We start from the raw sequence: 22,273 nt of genomic DNA, 5'->3' as shown, positions 1-22,273 counted from the left end.
CACAGAGAGATAAAGAACGGATGTTGTTTGAACGCCAGCAAACATACACTGCAATGCTTTGTTGTACAATGATTCCCGAGTATGTGTTACTGGCCTGGAGTGGTAAAGTGTCCTACCATGGAGGACGCAATAAGGCTGCCCTCCCCAGAAACCTTTTGCAAAGGCTTTGGGAGTACATCCAGGACAGCCGCGAATGCCAGGGCAAATTAATCCTTTCACATGCTTGCTTTTAAACCATGTATAGTATTTTAAAAGGTACACTCACCAGAGGTCCCTTCTCCGCCTGCCGGGTCCAGGAGGCAGCCTTGGGTGGGTTCGGGGGGTACTGGCTCCAGGTCCAGGGTGAGAAACAGTTCCTGGCTGTCGGGAAAACCGGTTTCTCCGCTTGCTTGCTGTGAGCTATCTACAACCTCATCATCATCATCTTCTTCTTCATCCCCAAAACCTGCTTCTGTGTTGCCTCCATCTCCATTGAAGGAGTCAAACAACACAGCTGGGGTAGTGGTAGCTGAACCCCCTAAAATGGTATGCAGCTCATCATAGAAGCGGCATGTTTGGGGCTCTGACCCGGAGCGGCCGTTCACCTCTCTGGTTTTCTGGTAGGCTTGCCTCAGCTCCTTAAGTTTCATGCGGCACTGCTTCGGGTCCCTGTTATGGCCTCTGTCCTTCATGCCCTGGGAGATTTTGACAAAGGTTTTGGCATTTCGAAAACTGGAACGGAGTTCTGATAGCACGGATTCCTCTCCCCATACAGCGATCAGACCCCGTACCTCCCATTCAGTCCATGCTGGAGCTCTTTTGCGATTCTGGGACTCCATCATGGTCACCTCTGCTGATGAGCTCTGCATGGTCACCTGCAGCTTGCCACGCTGGCCAAACAGGAAATGAGATTCAAAAGTTCGCGGTTCTTTTCCTGTCTACCTGGCCAGTGCATCTGAGTTGAGAGTGCTGTCCAGAGCGGTCACAATGGAGCACTCTGGGATAGCTCCCGGAGGCCAATACTGTCAAATTGTGTCCACAGTACCCCAAATTCGACCTGGCAAGGCCAATTTAAGCGCTAATCCACTTGTCAGGGGTGGAGTAAGGAAATCAATTTTAAGAGCCCTTTAAGTCGAAATAAAGGGCTTCATCGTGTGGACGGGTGCAGGTTTACATCGATTTAACGCTGCTAAATTCGACCTAAAGTCCTAGTGTAGACCAGGGCATAGTAGCATACCTTGCTCTTCCTGTGTAGTCCTGAAAGGACACCACTTCCAGGAAGCTAACTACCCCATGCAAATTAGGAGGATCTTTCTTGCAGGCATCTTCCCTTAACATGTGACCTCCAATGAAGATCCCTGGCTCACCATTATATTTGTAATATTAGTGTTGTGTCTACAAGGGATTATTCTGGATGGCCTAATCAGCCTGGATACCTATTAAGGCTTCCATGGGTAAGAGTGTTATTAAGATTCTAATGAACTTAAGTCTCTGAGGGATGTTTACTCAGTCACTCCCTGCATGATCCTATGAAAAAGATCAAAGAGTCTTGGAAATGGGTCAGCACTCTAATATGACTGGAAACAAATTAGGAGGAAAATGAAAAGCTAGTACCTTTCTAGAGAAAGGATAATGAATACATTTTAATCTGAAAAATGCAGTTGTGATTGTTCACTGCCAGGGAGGTAAGATGCAACATGCTGTTGCAATGCAAGTGCAGTTGTACACTACTGGGGAAGTAATGACCAACATGCTAAGGAAAATGTTTGACATCTGAACACAAACCCCAGAAAGGCATGCAAATGAAAGCTCTGTGTACTTACATGGAGGGCTAACAGTCACTCACTGACCCTCTCTGTAACTCAATGAGCCAGTAGACATAATCTGCTGGCGAGGTGGACAGGTTTGCTGGGGGAGCGGGGCAAAGGCAAACTAATTCCGTAAGATATTAATATAAATATTGAAAATCCTGTGTGCTTACTTAATAAACTGTCACTGAAAAAAGTCTGGCGTAGTTATCTAAACTTACTACAGTGCTAGGCTAGCTGGGTTTTAGGCAAAGAGAAACGATTTTGTGCCTAATGCACTGGACTGGGACTCAGGATCTACACAGACACCCAGTGTGACCTTGGGTAAGTCACTTAGCTCTTTGGGTGACAGTTTCGCATCTGTAAAATGGGATAATAATACTTTCCTTCTCTTGCTTGGCTATTTAGACAGTAAGTTCTTCAGTACAGGGTTGTTCCTTTACAATCTGGCACAATGGGATCCTGAACTCAGATGAAGTCACTACATGCTACTGTAATAAAAGTAACAATTGGCAGCATTGTATTCACTGTTGTTGTAGCCATGTTGGTCCCAGGATATTAGAGAGACAAGTGGGTGAGGTCATAGCTTTTGTTGGACCACCTTCTGTCGGTGAGAAGAACAAGCTTTCGAGACACACACAGCTCTTCTTCAGGTCTGCGTAAGCTCGACAGCTTTGTCTCTCTCACCAACAAAAGTTGGTCCAATAAAATATATTGTTTCAGCCATCTTGTCTCTCTAATTATCAGCATTAGTCTTCTGATTTCCTCTCTGTTTTACTTTAACAATTCCCACCCCCCCCCCACCCCCGGTCCTGCACATTTCTGTAATAGCCCAAAATTCTTAGCTGCTTTTCCAATTCTGCTTTTAGGATTCTTTGCCGATGGTAGACTAGACCTTGGTTTTATACACAAACAAAGCTGCACGTGAATACCCCATTTGCTGACTTTCTCTGGTGCAATAGGTGAGTTGATGCAAAGTAACCAGAGCATTGGAATAAAAGCTTTTTGTAGCATTGTGGTTATTTTACATCGATGCATAATGTCCACAGGCACTGTCATTATATTTCATTTTGATATACTCCATTCACTTCATGTTACTGCTTTTAGGCATAATTGATGGATACATCTGAATTACTTTTTAGTAGGGCTGTCAAGCGATTAAAAAAACAATCATGATTAATCGCAGTTTTAATCGCATTGTTAAACATTAATAGAATACAATTTATATAAATATTTTTGGATGTTTTCCACATTTTCGTATATATTTCTTTCAATTACAACACACTACAAAGTGTACAGTGCTCACTTTATATTTATTTTTATTATAAATATTTGCACTGTAAAAATAAAAGAAATAGTATTTTTCAATTCACTTAATACAAGTACTGTAGTGCAGTCTCTTTATCATGAAAGTTGAACTTACAAATGTAGAGTTTTGTACAAAAAATAACTGGATTCAAAAATAAAATGATGTAAAATTTTAGAGCCTACAAGTCCACTCAGTCCTACTTCTTGTTCAGCCAATCGCTCAGACAAACAAGGCTGGTTACATTTGCAGGAGATAATGCTGCCCACTTCTTGTCTACAATGTCATCTGAAAGTGAGAACAGGTGTTCGCATGACACTGTTGTAGCTGGCGTTGCAAGATATTTATGAGCCAGATGCGCTACAGATTCATATGTCCCTTCATGCTTCAACCACCACTCCAGGGGACATGTGTCCATGCTGATGACGGGTTCTGCTCGATAACGATCCAAAGCAGTGCAGACTGACGCATGTTCACTTTCATCATTTGCGTCAGATGCCACCAGCAGAAGGTTGATTTTCTTTTTTGGTGGTTCGGGTTCTGTAGTTTCCGCATCGGAGTGTTGCTCTTTTAAGACTTCTGAAAGCATGCTCTACACCCTGTCCCTCTCAGATTTTGGAAGACACTTCAGATTCTTAAACCTTGGGTCAAGTGCTATAGGTATCTTTAGAAATCTCACATTGGTACCTTCTTTACGTTTTCTCAAATCTGCAGTGAAAGTGTTCTTAAAATGAACAACATGCTGGGTCATCATCTGAGACTACTACAACATGAAATATATGGTAGAATGTAGGTAAAACACAGAGCAGGAGACATACTATGCTCTCCCAAGGAGTTCAGTCAGAAATTTAATTAACGCATTATTTTTTTAACAAGCATCATCAGCATGGAAGCATGTCTTCTGGAATGGTGGCCAAAGCATGAAGGGGCATATGAATGTTTGGCATATCTGACATGTAATTACCTTGCAATGCCGGCTACAAAAGTGCCATGCAAACATCTGTTCTCACTTTCAGGTGACATTGTAAATAAGAAGCAGGCAGCATTATCTCCTGCAAATTGTAACCAAACTTGTTTCTCTTACCGATTGGCTGAACAAGAAGTAGGACTGAGTGGACTTGTAGGCTCTAAAGTTTTACATCATTTTATTTTCGAATGCCGTTATTTTTTGTACAGTTATAACTCTACATTTGTAAATTCAACTTTCATGATAAAGAGACTGCACTACAGTACTTGTATTAAGTGAATTGAAAAATACTATTTCTTTTATTTTTACAGTGCAAATATTTATAATAAAAATAAATATGAAGTGAGCACTGTACACTTTGTAGTGTGTTGTAATTGAAAGAAATATATTTGAAAATGTTGAAAAACATCCAAAATATTTAATAAATTTCATTTGGTATTCTATTAATGTTTAACAGTGCGATTAAAACTGCGATAAATCGCGATTAATTTTTTTGAGTTAACCGCGTGACTTAATGGCGATTAATCAACAGTTCTACTTTGTAGCAAGGAAATTGGAGCCACTGTAGCAACCTAAACAAGCAACATAAAGCCATATCTACTTCAGGATCAGTCACACCTTAAGAGCCCAAACCTGATAACAGCCATGGATTCTGGGATGATTTGCAGCTTTGGCTTTGAGTGTGAATGGAAATATTAGTTCTTTTGCAGATGATTTGGTCAGCAGTGTTATGTTTAAAATATGTACTGACTCTCTAGGAGCATGCACACTGGTATAAACTGACTGACACACAATATTTAAACATGACTGTTGCACCAGGGGGCCAGAACTCCATGCTCAGTCATTGTGCTTTAGGCACAGACCACATAGGCAACTGCTCAGGGCACTGTGCTTAAAGACAAGTAAGTCAGGGCAGAGTTTCATTTGGAACAACCTACCAGAGCAAAAGACCCTTGCTATGGGAGCCTATCTCCAGAGTGCAAGCTACTGGACGAGGCTGACCTTCATCAGAAGAACATGTCCTAAGCCTAGAGAAAAGAGGTGGGGAGGCTAAAGCATTGCAAAGGAAACTGGGACAGCAGGAAGTTGGAAGGGGCAAGTGAAAGAGATGGGTGGGACTCACAGATGGGATCTGATGGAGAACCTGCCTTGTTTACTTACGGATGTGGGAGTCAACAAAGCAGGTTCTCCATCTATGGCAATTATTTGCCCTAGGCACGAACACATTAGAACTGGCCCTGTTCTGAGTTATGTGCAGTAAGATGTGTTAGACTCTGCCCTTCCCTTTGAAGACTTCTCTGGATACCTTCTTTCCTTTCTATGGATAAATTGGGCAGCCCTTTCCCTGCACTTCCATGCTATTTTTCAAGGATATAATGGAAAAGGAAGGTTTCAGAGTAGCAGCCGTGTTAGTCTGTATCTGCAAAAAGAAAAGGAGTACTTGTGGCACCTTAGAGACTAACAAATTTATTTGAGCATAAGCTTTCGTGAGCTACATCCGATGAAATGAGCTGTAGCTCACGAAAGCTTATGCTCAAATAAATTTGTTAGTCTCTAAGGTGCCACAAGTACTCCCGTTCTTTTTATGGAAAAGGAAGAAGCCTGCCTTGCCATCAGACAGTTTTAAATTGAGAGAGACTATAAAAATTACTTGACTGTTCAAATAACGGACGCCCCTATTACCAGCCCCACAATGAACAGAGTTATGGTCTTAGAAGAAACTATAACTTAAGAAGAGCTACGTTCTGTTGAGAAAGAAATTCGGGTACATTTTGTTCATAGCCGCCCATCCTTTACTTTTGTCTGTAGTCGTTACTCACTGGCCTGAGGAATATATTGATAATGGATGTGTAGGTCCTGTGGATGTACAAAAGGACCCAAGGATCTATGATTTCCAATAACCAGCCTTCTGAATGGAGTCCCACATTCCCAATGAGTGATCTTCTTCTATGAATGTGCTGCAACAACGTAGCCAGGAGTTGCTTTCTTAGGCGGTTACTCGCTTTCATTTGAGAACCTCTCTGAAGTCCCGCTGCACCTTGCCCGTGCAGGGAGGGGGGGGAGGGGGAGAAAAACGTTGCCTGGCAAAACTCTTGCCTGTGAATCGATTGTGATGCAGCGTTAACGTTCAAATGGGTGTTCAGTGGTTTTGAAGAGGCAGTATTTTCCAGTGCTTAGAGAAAGAGGCTGAGAGTCCGGACACTTGAGTTCTATGCTGGGCCCTGCCACAGACTTGCACGCAAATCCCATAACCTCTCTGTGCCTCTGTCTTCCCATCTGTAAAATGGAATAATAATGCTCACCTTTGAAATCCTCCCATCAATGATGGTGCCTCTGGGCCCTACCACTACATTAATGTTAAATACCATAATAATAGAGATGCTAAGTGTTATTAGCATATAGTGTGCGTGATACGAAGGGCATAATTCAACACAGTATTTAAAATATAAAGAAGAAAAGTGTTTTCAGATCTCATGGTGTATCTGTAATTATTAATTTGAGTGACAAATATATTATTCATGTCTGTTACCAGCTATCGTAGTACTCGCACATATGATAAAGAGCCTGCAGTGTTTGCCAGTAATACTAATTTGCATTGCTATAGTGCCTTTCGTCTGAGAATCTAAAAAAGGTTCATGGGCTTTAATTTATTTAATCCGCACAGCACCTACATGAGCCAAGTAAGAATGCCGTTCCCATTTCATTGATCGTTAAGTTGAGCTTCCGCAAGGGTGCTCAAGGTCATAGGGAGTCCGGGGCAAAGCTAGATTTTGCAGGAGAATACAATGCACTGATTACTTTGCATCAACCCACTCGTCGCACCACAGAATGTCAGCAAATGGGGTATTCATGCACAGCTTTGTTTACGTCCAAAGCCAAGGCCTAGTCTATCACACTGTCTGCTGCACAAAAATATCAGGTCCAACAAGATGGTTAGTGAATGTTTCTTGTGTGAGTGAGCATGGACTGAGAGGACCAATAAAAATTGTCCTCCTTACCTAGCCTGGCAAAACAAAAACAAACACACCCACACCCAAAAACAAACCTAGAATCAACATTTTATTTGACTCACAGTCCCCCGCTCTAACCATTAGACTACACTCCCTGAATAGCCAGGATTAAGAGAATTTGCTTGAACTGTTATATTATTCTTATTAATTACTCTTATCATCACCGTCCATATTGCAAGTACTTCCAAATCTAAGAGTATTCTCAGGCTTGTGGCTAGGTAAAATATTCTGATTATCTTGTGGTACATCATTCCTTTAAGAGACATTTCAGGGTTAATATGCAAACATGCCCCTGCCCTGCTATCCAGCTGTCGATACACTTGTTTGAGGAGATAAGCGAGACAGACGGGTGAAAGCGACAGGTGATGCATATTAAAGTTAATGAAAAAATTATGCTGCAATACATTTCAAAGCAATTACCAGGAACACTCAATACTTCTCACAAACATGTATGGACAAACACGTTCCCTGTGTCCTAATGACATGGGCTGCACTGTTGCAACTGATAAGCATGGGCTGACTGCTGAAAATGTGCCCTATCAGTTGCAGGACTGGGTGCTTGGCTGTTCTTTTAGGAATATTTGGATAAATTGGCTTTGTGGGTGTAGTGCAGGGAGAACCCCATTAGCCACTGAGAATGAAACCCCAAAGCTGCCATCTGTGGTCCGACTCCATTAGTCTTCTGGGTGGGAGTGACCCTCCGATCCAAGCAAGGCACAACTGAACCAATACAGAAGATTCCTAAACACTCTAATAATGTCTTTTATCCCAAGCAGTAGGATAGTCAAGGGTAAACAGAGTTTACCCACTTCTCATTTGAGGAATATGAAGTTTAGTTTTAGTTAGTTTAGCCTCTTTTTTTTTTAAACCACTCCATGCAGGATTCCCAAAGGCATTTTATACGCAATATATCTAGGGATCTCTCACCCACTGAAGAAATAAATGCCTCTCACTGAGATCTAATTTAGTCAGTAAACACCGTCAGTGATCCTTCATCCTGCCCCTGCTGACCCAGTAGTTCAATCTGTCTCCGGTGTGGTCGAGGTGGCCAGCATACAGCTTCATGAGCCAGGGGAGCAAGGGGCAGGCCGGGTCCCCCAGATTCACTACTGACATTCCAACATCGCCAACGGTAAAGTGCCGCTCAGGGAAGAATGACCCTGCTTGCAGCTTTTGGAAAAATCCTGTGTTCTTAAAGACATGCATGATCATGCACCATCCCCACCCAGCGCACATGGATATCAGCAGTGGGATAGTCCTACATCTCAAGGCTACCAGAATGGCCGGGATGGAGCATCATCCTCTGCAAAATGGCGTCCTCCGTGCAGTGTGTGTGGGCTGCTACTTTGGCAACCTTCTAAAATAGCACCAGAGTGGCATTCTGGGCTGTTCCCACTCCACTTCACCACTGGCATCAGTGAAGCACCCACAGTGATCAACTTGGCCTGTTGGGTGACCTTGAGCAAGTCACTTTACCTCTCAGAGCCTCTGTTTCCCCATCTGCAAAATGGGGATAATGCTACTGACCCCTTTGTAAAGCACTTTGAGATCTACTGACGGAAAGTGCTGTATAATAGCTAGGTAGTATTGTTATAAGTGGATAATATGTTTTCTGTGTTGCTTTCTTTTTTTCTTTATTTACACACTTTTATCATAAAAAATGAAAACCAAAAAAACACATTTTAATCCTAAGGCAAGATAAGGCTGTAACACTACATTATTGAATGAACGTAATAGAATTCAAGACCAAAAATCCTATGTTAAAATATAGAGAAACCTGTTTTACACAGTCACCGGTAAATCCAGCAATACTCAGTTTCTTAAGAGATGTGGGCCCAGTTCCTCAGCCCTGCTCCAGCTGCTTTGTACTGCTCTGCAAGCCTGATCCAAAGCCCACTGAAATCAGTAGAAAGAGTCCCATTGTCTTCAGTGGGCTTTCCATCAGGCCGTGGAATCCCCTGGCTTAATTGGAGGGGATTCCTCAGGTTACTTGTGAAAACGTGGCACTTTCGTATCTAACTCCCCATGTGCAGGCAGAGCCACATCTGCCATCTTCCATGACTCAGTGAAATTGTTACTGATCCTTCACTCCCGCTAGCCTAGCAGAGCCTATGAAGATAAGAGAGACAGTGGGGTTGCACAGCTGCAATTGAGCGTAGAATTTGCTCTACAGAAGTAGGACCTTTACTATGGATGAAGATGTGCAAAACATAAAGACCCAGCTTGACTCCCAGATTCCAGGTTGAATTTGCAGGGCTGGCCATCACAGGGAAAAAAGCACATTGGCACTGGAGTCTCTGAGACAATAAACATGGAATCCCAGGATGTTATTTCCGTGCTCATTTTTCAGAGCAGAACCACACTTTAGGCCAGGGCTGGTCCTGAGGCAGAACTATGCTGCATTGTCAACAGGAATGGTGGTCTACAGAAGCCGTGGTGGTTGCCAGTAAAGCTGAGGAGAAGGTCAAGAGTTGGGGGAACTTCTCAGATGCATCAAAGTGAGTTAGGAGAGCAAGGCCCAGCCTCAGACTCCAGCTGAGTCTCTGTCCACTCTAGACAAAGCCCCCCAGCTGTGAAGCATCTCACGTTTTTCAGTTGCAACCTCCGGAGCCATTTAAAGGTGTCAGAGGTGAGAAGGAATTAAAATGAGGAATTCTTAGAGCTCCATATTTTTGTATTATGCACAAAGGCCACTGGGCAGCCCACAAAATGTAACTAAAAACCTGACAAACATTTTTAAAAGGCCTCATTGTCCGAACCTAGCAAAACAACAAATAACCCAGCTTCCACTATCTATTAATAAAATAACCACCCACCCAGATAAAGCTCAATAGTAACAAAAAAGTACAGAGGCTTCTTCCGCAAGATGTCACTAGACATGGACCTGAAAAGCCCTGATCAGTGGGGAAACTCAGAGCCAGATGCAGCTTCAAACCTCACAGCTGGAGCCCAGCTCCAGATGCCATAAATATGCACTATTTATTGGTGAGGAGAAGATTCTATACACATGGATCTTCAATGGAGAAGCGGCTACAATACTCTTGAGCTTATGTTGGGGGACTGCCAGGAGCTTCAGTCCTGCCATTTCCAATTATTGTAAAGGAACACAGAAAGCAACAGGTTGTCTCTCTCAGGCAGAGTGGTCCTATAGCAATTTACGATGTGCATATTGAGAAGTACAAGGACCTTTTTGTGCATACTCATTGGAAAAAAGGCAGCCAATGAGTGTTGTGGAGCATGGGCTTCACTGACACTCATGGGCAAAAGCTTGTTAGCAGGCATGCTTCCAAGTGCTACAGTAGCTGCAATGCTACTCCAAGCCCCGGCATTCAAAATTCATGAGTCAGGCCACAAAAATTTATGAGATTGGCTTAAAAATCATGCCATTTAAAAAATATATTGAATTCTTTTTATTTGCCTTCTGGTTTTTGTGCCATTTAGGGAGTCACATTTTCAAGCTTTTCTCCACACCCATGGTGGCCAAAAACTTACATTAAAAAATAAAAGCCGAGAGTCTCATGAAATAACATGACTCCAGGAGATGAGGCTTTAAGAAAAGAGATCAAATACCATGAGACTAATGATAAAATCATGAGAGATGGCAACACAGTGTTTTTCAAAGGAAGTCCCAAATAAAACACAGTGCAATAAATCTGCCTTGAGGTCACAAGACATGGTTCACGACCTACGGATCTCCTGATTCCTATCAGATCTTTGCAACTGTCACTTCTGCCCACCCTAGCATTTGGAAGTTATGGATGTGGCTGCAGGAGGACTTTGAAGATCCAAAAGCCTCCTATTCAATCAATATCTAATCCCATATCTGGTTTACATTTATGCACACGTTCTCGGCTCAAGGTGCCTTCTTCTATTTATCACACACGCTGCAGGATCTATAATTATTCTGCAATACAAATGGACATCAAAGAGTATCCTAACTGGGGATCAACAGTGTGTGTGGTTAAATGACTCACTCATCTGACCCATCTCTTCAAATAGGAGTTTGTTTGGTCCCAGTCGGTGTGAGCTTTGGAGGGCTGATTTCTCCATCACACACATGAAGAAAATATGAACCCACGAGGTGATACTCATACCAAAACATTTCAGAGAGCAACAAGAAAAGGTTCATAGTGTGAAATAAATGATCCTTTTAATCTGAAATTATAAGACACTCTGTATAAATAATATGTCAGCCAATGATGAAAAACAAACAGCTGGTGCTGGGGTGGATCCTGGACTCCTTCATCAGTTTGTCAGAAAGGAACACAATTAACGCATGACAATGCACAGTCATGTTAAATACCTGTCCTGTTCTGTTTGTTCTGCTGCTCCAACAGTTGCATTGCGTAGGGGTGAGTGTGGGAGGGTGTGTTTATGAACACACCAAATGGTATGTGATGTGTGGAGAGGTCACTTACCCAATTCACCTCAACCATGACACGCAGAAGGGAGAGGCTAGGGAACCCAGCACTGTCCTGAGGAAGAGCAGTTACGCTCACATCCAAGCTGCCTACATTTATAAACAATGTTTACCAGCATGAAAAAAAAATGAAGCAAACAGCGCTTTCTCTGAAGCTGCTGGTGCTGGACACTGTAGGAGACAGGATGGACCATGGGCCTGACCCGGTACTGCAATTCCTATTGGGTGCGCCTCATTATCATCCAGTTTTACACCTTGGAAGTGAATTAAACTAAACCGAATTAAGGCTACTTTAATTCTGAATGACAGTATCCACACAGAGATTTAATGCAGTTTAACTAATCCACTTTAAATTCACACCTTTAGTTAATTCAGATAAACTTTCCTGAGTATCCCCTGTAAACAAACCGTAATATAACTGCAACAGCATAAGGGAAAGGAGAATGAGGCCCTGTATAACACTAGACCAGGATTGCTCATTCCTGTACACTCCACTGAGGTACCAGTACAACCGGAAAGACCCAAGGAAATGGGCTAGGTTCCAGGCCCCTTCAGCAGCACACATTCTCCTTCTGTAGAAACATCTTGATGCTATTCAGCTCCCGTGGAAAATAGAAATGTTAAGTCCACTTTACAACTATGTAGAGTCCCACACAGACACCTCCATCCCTCCATCACCTCCTGTGTGATGAATACATGTGAATAAGTACTGAAGGCAAATTCTCACTCAATAATGATATAAATACATACAGTTTTGATGTCTTCCATACCTATCATACCAGTACACAGTGGTTTCTCCATCTCCTGAAGTCTTCAAATCAAGACTGGATGCCTTTCTGAAAGATATGCGTTAGTCAAACACAAGTTGTTGGACAGTACAGAAGTAAGTGAATGAAATTATATGTCCTGTGTTATACAGCAAGTCAGACTAGATGATCTAATGGTCATAAAACTCACCTATAATCTATACTAGCTACAACATACCAGAAACCCTACCAAAAACAGACTTTTGACTTTCTGTAATCGTAAGAACATAAGAACGGCCATACTGGGTCAGACCAAAGGTCCTTCTAGCCCAGTATCCTGTCTTCCAACAGTGGCCAATGCCAGGTGCCCCAGAGGGAACGAACAGAACAGGTAATCATCAAGTGATCCATCCCCTGTCGCCCATTCCCAGTTTCTGGCAAACAGAGGCTAGGGACACCATCCCTGCCCATCCTGGCTAACAGCTTATCTAGTTCCTTTTTGAACCCTGTTATAGCCCTGGCCTTCACAACATCCTCTGGCAAAGAGTTCCACAGACTGACTGTGCATTGTGTGAAAAAATACTTCCTTTTGTTTGTTTTAAACCTGCTGCCTATTAATTTCATTTGGTGACCCCTAGTTCTTGTGTTAGGAGAAGGAATAAATAAGACCTCCTTATTCATTTTCTCCACACCAGTCATGATTTTATAGACCTTAGTCATATCCCACCTCAGTCGTCTCTTTTCCAAGCTGAAAAGTTCCAGTTTTATTAATCTCTCCTCGTATGGCAGCCGTTCCATACCCCTAATCATTTTTGTTGCCCTTTTCTGAACCTTTTCCAATTCCAATATATCTTTTTTGAGATGGGGCGACCACATCTGCACGCAGTATTCAAGATGTGGGTGTACCATGGATGTATATAGAGGCAATATGATATTTTCTATCTTATTATCTATCCCTTTCTTAATGATTCCCAACATTCTGTTCACGTTTTTGACTGCCGCTGCACATTGAGTGGATGTTTTCAGAGAACTATCCATAACGATTCCAAGGTCTCTTTCTTGAGAGGTAACAGCTAATTTAGACCCTATCATTTTATATGTAAAGTTGGGATTATGTTTTCCAATGTGCATTACTTTTGCATTTATCAACATTGAATTTCATCTGCCATTTTGTTGCCCAGTCACCTATGTTTGTGAGATCCTTTTGTAGCTCCTCGCAGTCTGCATGGGACTTAACTATCTCGAGTAGTTTTGTGTCATCTGCAAATTTTGCCACCTCACTATTTACCCCTTTTTATTCCTACCCTTTGTTTCCTATCTTTTAACCAGTTACCAATTCATGAGAAGACCTTCCCTCTTATCCCATGACAGCTTACTTTGCTTAAGAGCCTTTGGTGAGGGACCTTGTCAAAGGCTTTCTGAAAATCTAAGTACAATATATCCACTGGATCCCCCTTGTCCACATGCTTCTTGACCCCTCAAAGAATTCTAGTAGATTTCTTTGGAGTTGGCAGATGTGATTGCAGAGCCATTGGCCATTATCTTTGAAAACTCATGGCAATCGGGGGAGATCCTGGATGACTAGAAAAAGGCTAATGTAGTGCCCATCTTTAAGAAAGGGAAGAAGGAGGATCCAGGGAACTACAGGCGACTCAGCCTCACCTCAGTCCCTGGAAAAATCATGGAGCAGGTCCTCAAGGAATCAATTTTGAAGCACTTAGAGGAGAGGAAAGTGATCAGGAACAGTCAGCATGGATTCACCAAGGGCAAGTCATGCCTGACTAACCTAATTGCCTTCTATGATGAGATAACTGGCTCTGTGGATGAGGGGAAAGCAGTGGACGTGTTATTCCTTGACATTAGCAAAGCTTTTGATACGGTCTCCCACAGTATTCTTGCCAGCAAGTTAAAGAAGTGTGGGCTGGATGAATGGACTATAAGGTGGATATAAAGCTGGCTAGATCATTGGGCTCAACAGGTAGTGATCAATGGCTCCATGTCTAGTTGGCAGCCGGTATCAAGCAGAGTGTCCCAAGGGTCGGTCCTCGGGCCGGTTTTGTTCAATATCTTCATTAATGATCTGGAGGATGGTGTGGATTGCATCCTCAGCAAATTTGCAGATGACACTAAACTGGGAGGAGTGGTAGATATGCTGGAGGGTAAGGATAGGATACAGAGCGACCTAGACAAATTAGAAGATTGAGCCAAAAGAAATCTGATGAGGTTCAACAAGGACAAGTGCAGAGTCCTGCACTTAGGACGGAAGAATCTCATGCACTGCTACAGACTAGGGACCGAGTGGCTAGGCAGCAGTTCTGCAGAAAAGGACCTAGGGGTTACAGTGGATGAGAAGCTGGATATGAGTCAAGAGTGTGCCCTTGTTGCCAAGGCTAACGGCATTTTGGGCTGTATAAGTAGGAGCATTGCCAGCAGATCGAGGACTTGATCATTCCCTTCTATTCAGCACTGGTGAGGCCTCATCTGGAGTAATGTGTCCAGTTTTGGGCCCCACACTACAAGAAGGATGTGGAAAAATTGGAAAGAGTCCAGCAGAGGGCAAAGAAAATGATTAGGAGTCTGGAGCACATGACTTATGAGGAGAGGCTGAGGGAACTGGGAGTATTTAGTCTGCAGAAGAGAAGAATGAGGGGGGATTTGATAGCTGCTTTCAACTACTACCTATTTGCCAGAGTTTATGCTCCTTTCTATTTTCCTCACTAGGACCTAACTTCTACTTTTTAAAGGATGACTTTTTGCCTCTCACTGCTTCTTTTACTTTGTTGTATAGCCACAGTGGCACTTTTTTGGTTCTCTATGTTTTTTAATTTGGGGTATACATTTTAGTTCAGCCTCTATTATGGTATCTTTAAAAAGTTTTCATGTAGCTTGCAGGGATTTATTTCACTTTTGGCGCTGTACCTTTTTATTTCTGTTTAACTAACTTCCTCATTTTTGTGTAGTCCCCCTTCCTGAAATTAAATGCTACAGTGTTGGGCTGCTGTGGTGTTTTCCCCGCCACAGGGATGTTAAATTTAATTATATTATGGTCACTATTACCAAGCGGTCCAGCTATATTCACCTCTTGGACCAGATCCTGTGCCCCACTTAGGACTAAATCAAGAATTGCCTCTCCTCTGGTGGGTTCTGGGACTAGCTGCTCCAGGAAGCAGTCATTTAAGGTGTCAAGAAACTTTCTCTCTGCATCCCATCCTGAGGTGACGTGTACCCAGTCAATACGGGGATAGTTGAAATCTCCCATTATTATTGAGTTTTTTATTTTAATAGCCTCTCTAAACTCCCTGAGCATTTCACAGTCACTATCACGATCCTGGTCAGGTGGTCAGTAATATATCCCTACTGCTATTTTCTTATTATCAGAACATGGAATTACTATCCATAGAGATTCTGTGGTACAGTTTGGTTCATTTAAGATTTTACTTCATTTGATTCTACACTTTCTTTCACTATAGTGACACTCCCACATCAGCATGATCTGTTCTGTCCTTCTAATGTATTTTGTACCCTGGTATTACTGTGTCCCACTGATTATCCTCATTACACCAAGTTTCTGTGAAGCCTATTATATCAATATCCTCAGTTAATACAAGACATTCTAGCTCACCCATCTTATTATTTCGACTTCTAGCATTTGTATATAAGCACTGTTAAAACTTGTCACTTTTTAGCTGTCTGCCATTACATGATGTAATTGAATGGGACTCCTTTTCATTTGACTGTTTCTCAACAGATCCTACCCATATTTTATCATCTTCCATCCTCTCCTCCTTACTAGGACACAGAGAATCTCCATTAATAGATCCTCTCCTAAGAGGTGTCTCTGTCCGAACCATGTGCTCCTCCGTACCTGTCAGCTTGCCCCCAGCCCTTAGTTTAAAAACTGCTCTGTGACCGTTTTAATTTTAAGTGCCAGCAATCTGGTTCCATTTTGGTTTAGGTGGAGCCGATCCCTCCTGTATAGGCTTCCCCTTTCCCAAAAGTTTCCCCAGTTCCTAATAAATCAAACCCCTCCTCCCTACACCATTGTCTCATCCACGCATTGAGACCCTGCAGTTCTGCCCGTCTAACTGGCCCTGCGTGTGGAACTGGAAGCATTTCAGAGAATGCAACCATGGAGGTCCTGGACTTCAATCTCTTAACTAGCAGCCTAAATTTAGCCTCCAGGACCTCTCTCCTATACTTCCCTATGTCAGTGGTACCTACATGTACCATGACCACCCCAGCTCCTCCCCAGCACAACACATAAGTCTATCGAGATATCTCGAGAGATCCGCAACCAGAGCTGCCCCTAGCTATTCTGGGGCCCTAGGCAGCCCCACCATGTGGGGGCAGGCCTCCATGTGTAGTGGGGGGGCTGGCCCCAGGCCTCCACACGGGGAGCGGAGCTGGCTTGGGGAACAGGGGGGAACCACCCCCCAGCACTCACCAGCTGGGTCCGGGTCACTGCACTTCCCACCACTGGTGAGCGCAGGCACAGCCCTGCTGCACTCCTCGGGCGTGGGGGCGGGGCTGGGGCGGAGCAGGGGCGGGAAGAGGTGGGGCGGAGGCTTTGGGGAAGGGGTGGAGTGGGGGCAGGAAGAGGCAGGGAAGAGGCGGGGCAGGGTGGACCAGGGGCAGGGCGGAGGCGGAGCTGGGCCGGGGGCCCTGGGGAAGAGGCGGAGCAGGGACTGGAGCAGCACGCAGTTGCGCAGGGCACCAAGAAGTTTGGTGCCCCAAATTTCCTGGTGCCCTACGCAGCTGCGTGCTTTGTGTATGGGTAAGGATGGCTCTGTCCACAACCACAGGAAAATACCGATTACACCTGTGTACACCCAGTCTACACCGAGTACACTCCCTATAGGACACAACCCTCTCTTGGCCCTACCATGGCAGTGCAAACCCTCACTAGTTCACACGCACCTGTCAAAGAGCTGCACCAATACTGAAGCTGTCCTCTCGCACAGTACTCATTGAGGAGGCTGTTCCCACCTGTCATGCATTTGGATCTCATGGGAGGTCCTTCTTGCCAGCTCAGGCTAACTCCTGTCATTACTCATTCATTTACCTATATACACTCCAAAACAGTGGGATAATTAAGGGCGGGCAGCAACTCGTTGTGAGAGAAGAGTGGAAGATATTGCATCTCCCTCAGGTGCTCGGGCTGTAATAGACTTTCATGTATTAGGATGAACAGGAGAGTACCTGGGTACGCAATGTGGCATGGGTAAGTAAGAGATTTATTTCTAATGAGCTACTGAGTCAGCATCCATTGGTGAGGCATTTGCTATGTTCATAATGGTCAATGAAAACTTCTTGCCTGGATCTTCACACAATGCACAGTCAACCTGTGGAACTCTTTGCCAGAAGATGTTGTGAAGGCCAAGTCTATAACAGGGTTCAAAAAAGATCTTGAAAAATTCATGGAGGATAGATCCATCAATGGCTGTTAGCCAGGATGGGTGTCTGTTGGAAGACAGGATACTGGGCTAGATGGACCATTGGTCTTACCCAGTATGGCCATTCTTATGGTGCAGCCAGGGTTAATGGGAACATATTTTTCCCAGCAGTGGCCACCACATAGTATGGAAAAGTTGCGACCCATGTCCTCTAGGAAAAGCCAGTCTTGGCATGACATCCTGCATTATTGGAAGGCAAGACCAAAGACTCACCCCCACCAAATCCCTCCCACTTTTGGAAGTCTAGCACTGTGGCAAAGCTAGAGCTACGGACTCCCTCTACATCCTGCGCACAGGAGCTGGGACTGTTCCCAATCTGTGCACAAAGAGAAAGGAAAGTACCTTTTACCCTCCCCCCAACTGGCACACCAGCACGGACAACCTGTATTTACACAGAATTATAGACGGTCTGTCAAACCTCTGTCAGGTAGCAGGTTCCAGCCCCATATGATTTACAATGGCTTAACTACAAAGCTGGGGATGAAAAGCCAGAGACCCTGACAGATGTATAATGAAACTGTGAGAGCCTTACTGTCATTCTTCTGAACTTGTTCACATGCAAAACATTAAAAAAGATTTGGCTCCAGCCACAGTTTGCTTATATGAGTAAAACTTGTTGCTATATTTTCTCTTACTCATTGCTCAGGTGTTCCAGGTTGTTACTAAATATGGACCCTAGTTCCTTTCCACCCTGAAACCAGGCAAAGCTTCCATGAAACCAGCAAACACCTCACATCTTGACGGCAATTTCATAAAACCACGGCAGCAAGACCAGTCAGTCTATAAGCCTGTAAATGAACACAGCCATGTCAGATATAATGAGGTGAGAAACGCAAGGTAATTATGCCACACCAAAACTGTAATTATGCTGCATTCCTTTTTAGTGAAGGACAACTAAAAATTAAAAACACCTCTTGAAATCCACAAGGGGAGTGGCACTTGGGATGTGCAGGGTTAACAGACCCCTGGCAATGGCTTTGGTGCCTGGGTGAAGGGTTGCTAAATGTTCCTGAGTTTTGTTCCCACCATGCCACTTCCTGCCTGGCTTTCATGCCTACTGGCCAAGGAGGATTCAACACTCACTTCTCCGTGCAGTAGCTAGTTTGGGGCCACATCCCACTCACCTAGCCCCCGGTGTTGCAATCAGGTTTGCGAGGTCAGAGCCTTGTGACTGCTCAGAGCTTCACAGTGGGGCTGCACACAGGCACAAGGATCTCTCCACACATTATCTGCCAGGGCCCTTTTCTGCAGAGGAGTTAATGGGACTTCATGTAAGGTGAGCAGACTTGGCTCAGGGTTCTCTTTACTGAAGAACATTGTGGGCTAGATTACGGCATCTACACCACAGCCCTGTGTAGAGGGGGAGCTACATGATTCCAGGACGAGCTGCAGGGAGGTTATTTCTCAAGCAACCACACTCAACTGCAGGGCTTCTTTGTGTGCACAAGTGGATCACAAGCCTGGGGCATATAGCTCCTCTGCTGTGCCAGCTACAAGGGCTGGTGTAGAGGGTGAGGCTAAGCCAGAATCCTGCCTCCTCCCTGCTCCCTCTGGTGTCTTGCTCCCCAGAGGGAGGAACAGGGGCGAACACCTCCCCAGCAGCACAAGGGGGTGAGGTTTTTGTGTGGCTCCCTCATCTGGCACTGTCCCACTCTAGCCCTGTGTGTAGCATGAAGCATGCCTTTCAGAGTTCTCATGGCCCACTGTAGGGGAGGAGAATGTAGGACAGACAGCAAAATACACAGACTGTCATGTCCTTTCCTTCTGCCTAAAAACGCAAGGAATTTGCTCCATTACCACCTCACAGTGCACGTTGCTTAAATCAAATCCTTCCACGCCTGAGAGAACAAATGCGACATTTATTCTAGTGTCTGTAAACAAGCCAAAACAAATGTAGCGCAAAGAAGCTAGAAGGGCCATGTTTTATTATTTAATTATGTAGCAATGAAAGATTTAGTTTAAATTTTTTTTTAAAGTTGTAATAATGACCACACTTCCTACTAGAGCTGACCCCTTTCAAAGTTTGGCCTGAAGGATTTGCCTCTATGATTTTAAGTCAGCTACCTCGAATCTTTTTTAGAAGGATCTCCCTCTACAAGGCGCGGGGGGGGGGGGGGTGTCTTCCTTCTACAATGGGAGCAAGATGGAAGGGAGTGAAATATTTCACAAAAGAGTTCCTCATGCCTTACTGAATAGGAGTCCCTGCTCCGTTAAACAAAATTAAAACCCTCAGAGCAAATTCTGCTCTTAGTTAGACTGGTACAAACCCTAATGGAGTCAATGCGGCTGCATCAGCATAACTGAGAGCACAGACTGGCATCATAGATAGCCTGACAAAGCCATAAAACTACCTCGCACTTAGAAAATCCTCTTTGTGATTATCTTGTGATTATTCAAATGTACTAAACTTACCACAAAGCCAATAATTTTTAATATATGATGGCACCATGTTACTGAACTGTTTACGAGTTCAATTTCCTAACATGATTTGAGGATTGTGTTTTTCCAAGCCGTGAATGCCCATAGCTGAACAAACTGGCCCAGATTTGCTCCTGCACTGAGATTTGGTTGGCCTGTTATGACTTCTTGATTCTTTACCCCAATTTGTGCCAGCCCCACTCAGGAAACCATGAGTATCATGTTCAGGAGTGCTGAGTGCCTGCTGTTGACTGCAGGTGCTAAGGATGTCTGAAAATCAAGCCCAAGATGTCTGAAACTGAGCATTCAGAAAATAAAGCACCCCCAAAATCATCATCCATTATTGAAAATTTTGGTCCAAAATTTAATTTTTTCACAATATTACCTTGTTCCCAATAGAATCTTGATATCCTTATGTGAATGAAGATTTAGACAGAGTGACTATTATTATCCAGCCACTTTATTTCCCAGGTACCTATCATTATGGTATCTAAATCCCAGATAACAGTACAACTAAGCACTCACACAGCACTTCACAAACTGCAACTAATTAATCTTAATAATGCCTCTATGAGAAGATCCCAGTTTTACATATGGGAAATCTGAGGCATAGAGAAGTGAAGTGACTTGCCCAAGGCCACACAGCACAGCCAGAATCAGAAGTCAGGACTCCTGACCCCAAGTCAGGCACTCTGAGACCATGATAATGGGAGTAGCATAAGAACCTGAATAGAACAGGAAAAAGTCCAATGCTCAGTCCACTGTACCACGCTGCTCATTATGGTCCCTGCAGAAATCATGCTCATCTGTCCACATTCATGTCACCAAATCCTAGCTTGGCGGGGGACAGGGGGCTCTTTAAATCCCAGAAGAACATTGAGCTCATGAATAATGCAGTTACCACACTGTTGCAAATAGAAATCAATCATTCTGTGATAAATATAGTGAATTCTAATCGTCACAAGGCACTAAGAGCTGTGATTTCCTTAGTCAGGCATTGTAATTCTCTCATTCACACGGCTGCAGCACCATTAAGGTCTCCTTGACTTCAGCAGATTTGTACTAGTGTAACTGAGAGTGGAGTGGGTCCAAGAGATTTTATTTTGTAGAGCTAGGATTCCCTATTGCACCACCTTCTGTGAGCAAGAACTCTCCATATGCGTAGGTGTTAGCTAGGTTTTGGGCCTCTGTAATGAGCAATAAACGCCCTATTGATTCACTCAGTTAGCTTATGTCATTAGAATGTTGTAGGGAAGAATTCAAAACAGTTGCTATATGACATGGGCAAGAGACTAGTATATTACCTAATGCCTTGTAGCATCAAATACATACTGAGGGTCTGATCCTGCAAGTCTCATTACCATTCAATGAGAGTTTTGCCTCAGTGAGAGCTGAAAGATCAGGCCCTTAATATATGAAATTACTTAAAGCCCTTGACTGTAAAATGTAAATAAATGTAGCAATAGACATTTGTTTTTCAGGGATGCACCTTTACAAAAGCACAGTGGATCTCAGAATACTTTTGAATCAAACAGAAAAATACCACCCCCTAAAAATAAATATAAAAGAAAAGAAAAGTAAACAAAATAAACGTAAATCTGTACCAGAAAAAGGCCTAATGTACTTACCTGTAGCAGTGTCAAAACCAGTTCCTGCTCCCACTAAAGTCAACGGCTTAAACTCTGACTTCCATGGAAGCAAGATTGGTGCCAAAAATGTGGGAAGGTAAAAAAAGGCAGGGAAGTGTCTGTCACCTCCATTACAACATCCCTCTTTGCAGATACAGATATCTAGAGGTCCAGGGTTCTGCCCCTGGACAGGGAGTGGGACCATTTGAAGTGTCTGATGGCTCTATAACCTCCTTTCTTCCCCTACCCCAAGCCACTCAATTGTGAAGGCAGCAATTTTAAAATAAAATGACTCAGACTGTTCAAACAAAATGAAAGGCCTTCTCCAGCTCAACTGCTCCTGATTTTCAGAAACCTCATCTTCAAATCCCCCTGCCCTGACACTTTGGGAGCTGATTCAGGGCCCAGCTCTAAGTACAAGCAAAGCAAGAAAGAAGCAAGCACTTGGGGTCTTGCTCTTTTCAAAGCTCTACAACCAGGGACAAAGCCTATCTCCTCCTTTAGCAGCATGAGCACACAGAGAGAGAACAGCTTGTC

General features: G+C 43.7%; 1 protein-coding gene across 1 annotated transcript in view; it reads right to left on the bottom strand.

Annotated features, from left to right (window-relative positions):
* Positions 1-21,792, bottom strand: part of LOC141985454 (uncharacterized) — a 55,375-nt gene extending 33,583 nt beyond the window's left edge. Inside the window, exons 1-3 of the mRNA XM_074949573.1 lie at positions 21,737-21,792; positions 18,326-18,478; positions 12,262-12,327 (exon numbers count right to left, since the gene is read on the bottom strand). The gene's annotated coding sequence lies outside the window, so the exon portion shown is untranslated. The remainder of the gene's footprint in view (positions 1-12,261; positions 12,328-18,325; positions 18,479-21,736) is intronic.
* Between the last annotated feature and the right edge of the window lie 481 nt (positions 21,793-22,273).

This window comes from Natator depressus, chromosome 3 (genome assembly GCF_965152275.1).
Source record: "Natator depressus isolate rNatDep1 chromosome 3, rNatDep2.hap1, whole genome shotgun sequence".
Classification (NCBI taxonomy): Eukaryota; Metazoa; Chordata; order Testudines; family Cheloniidae; genus Natator; species Natator depressus.
Note: the sequence above shows the minus strand (reverse complement) of the source record. Positions and strands in the feature narration are given on the sequence as shown.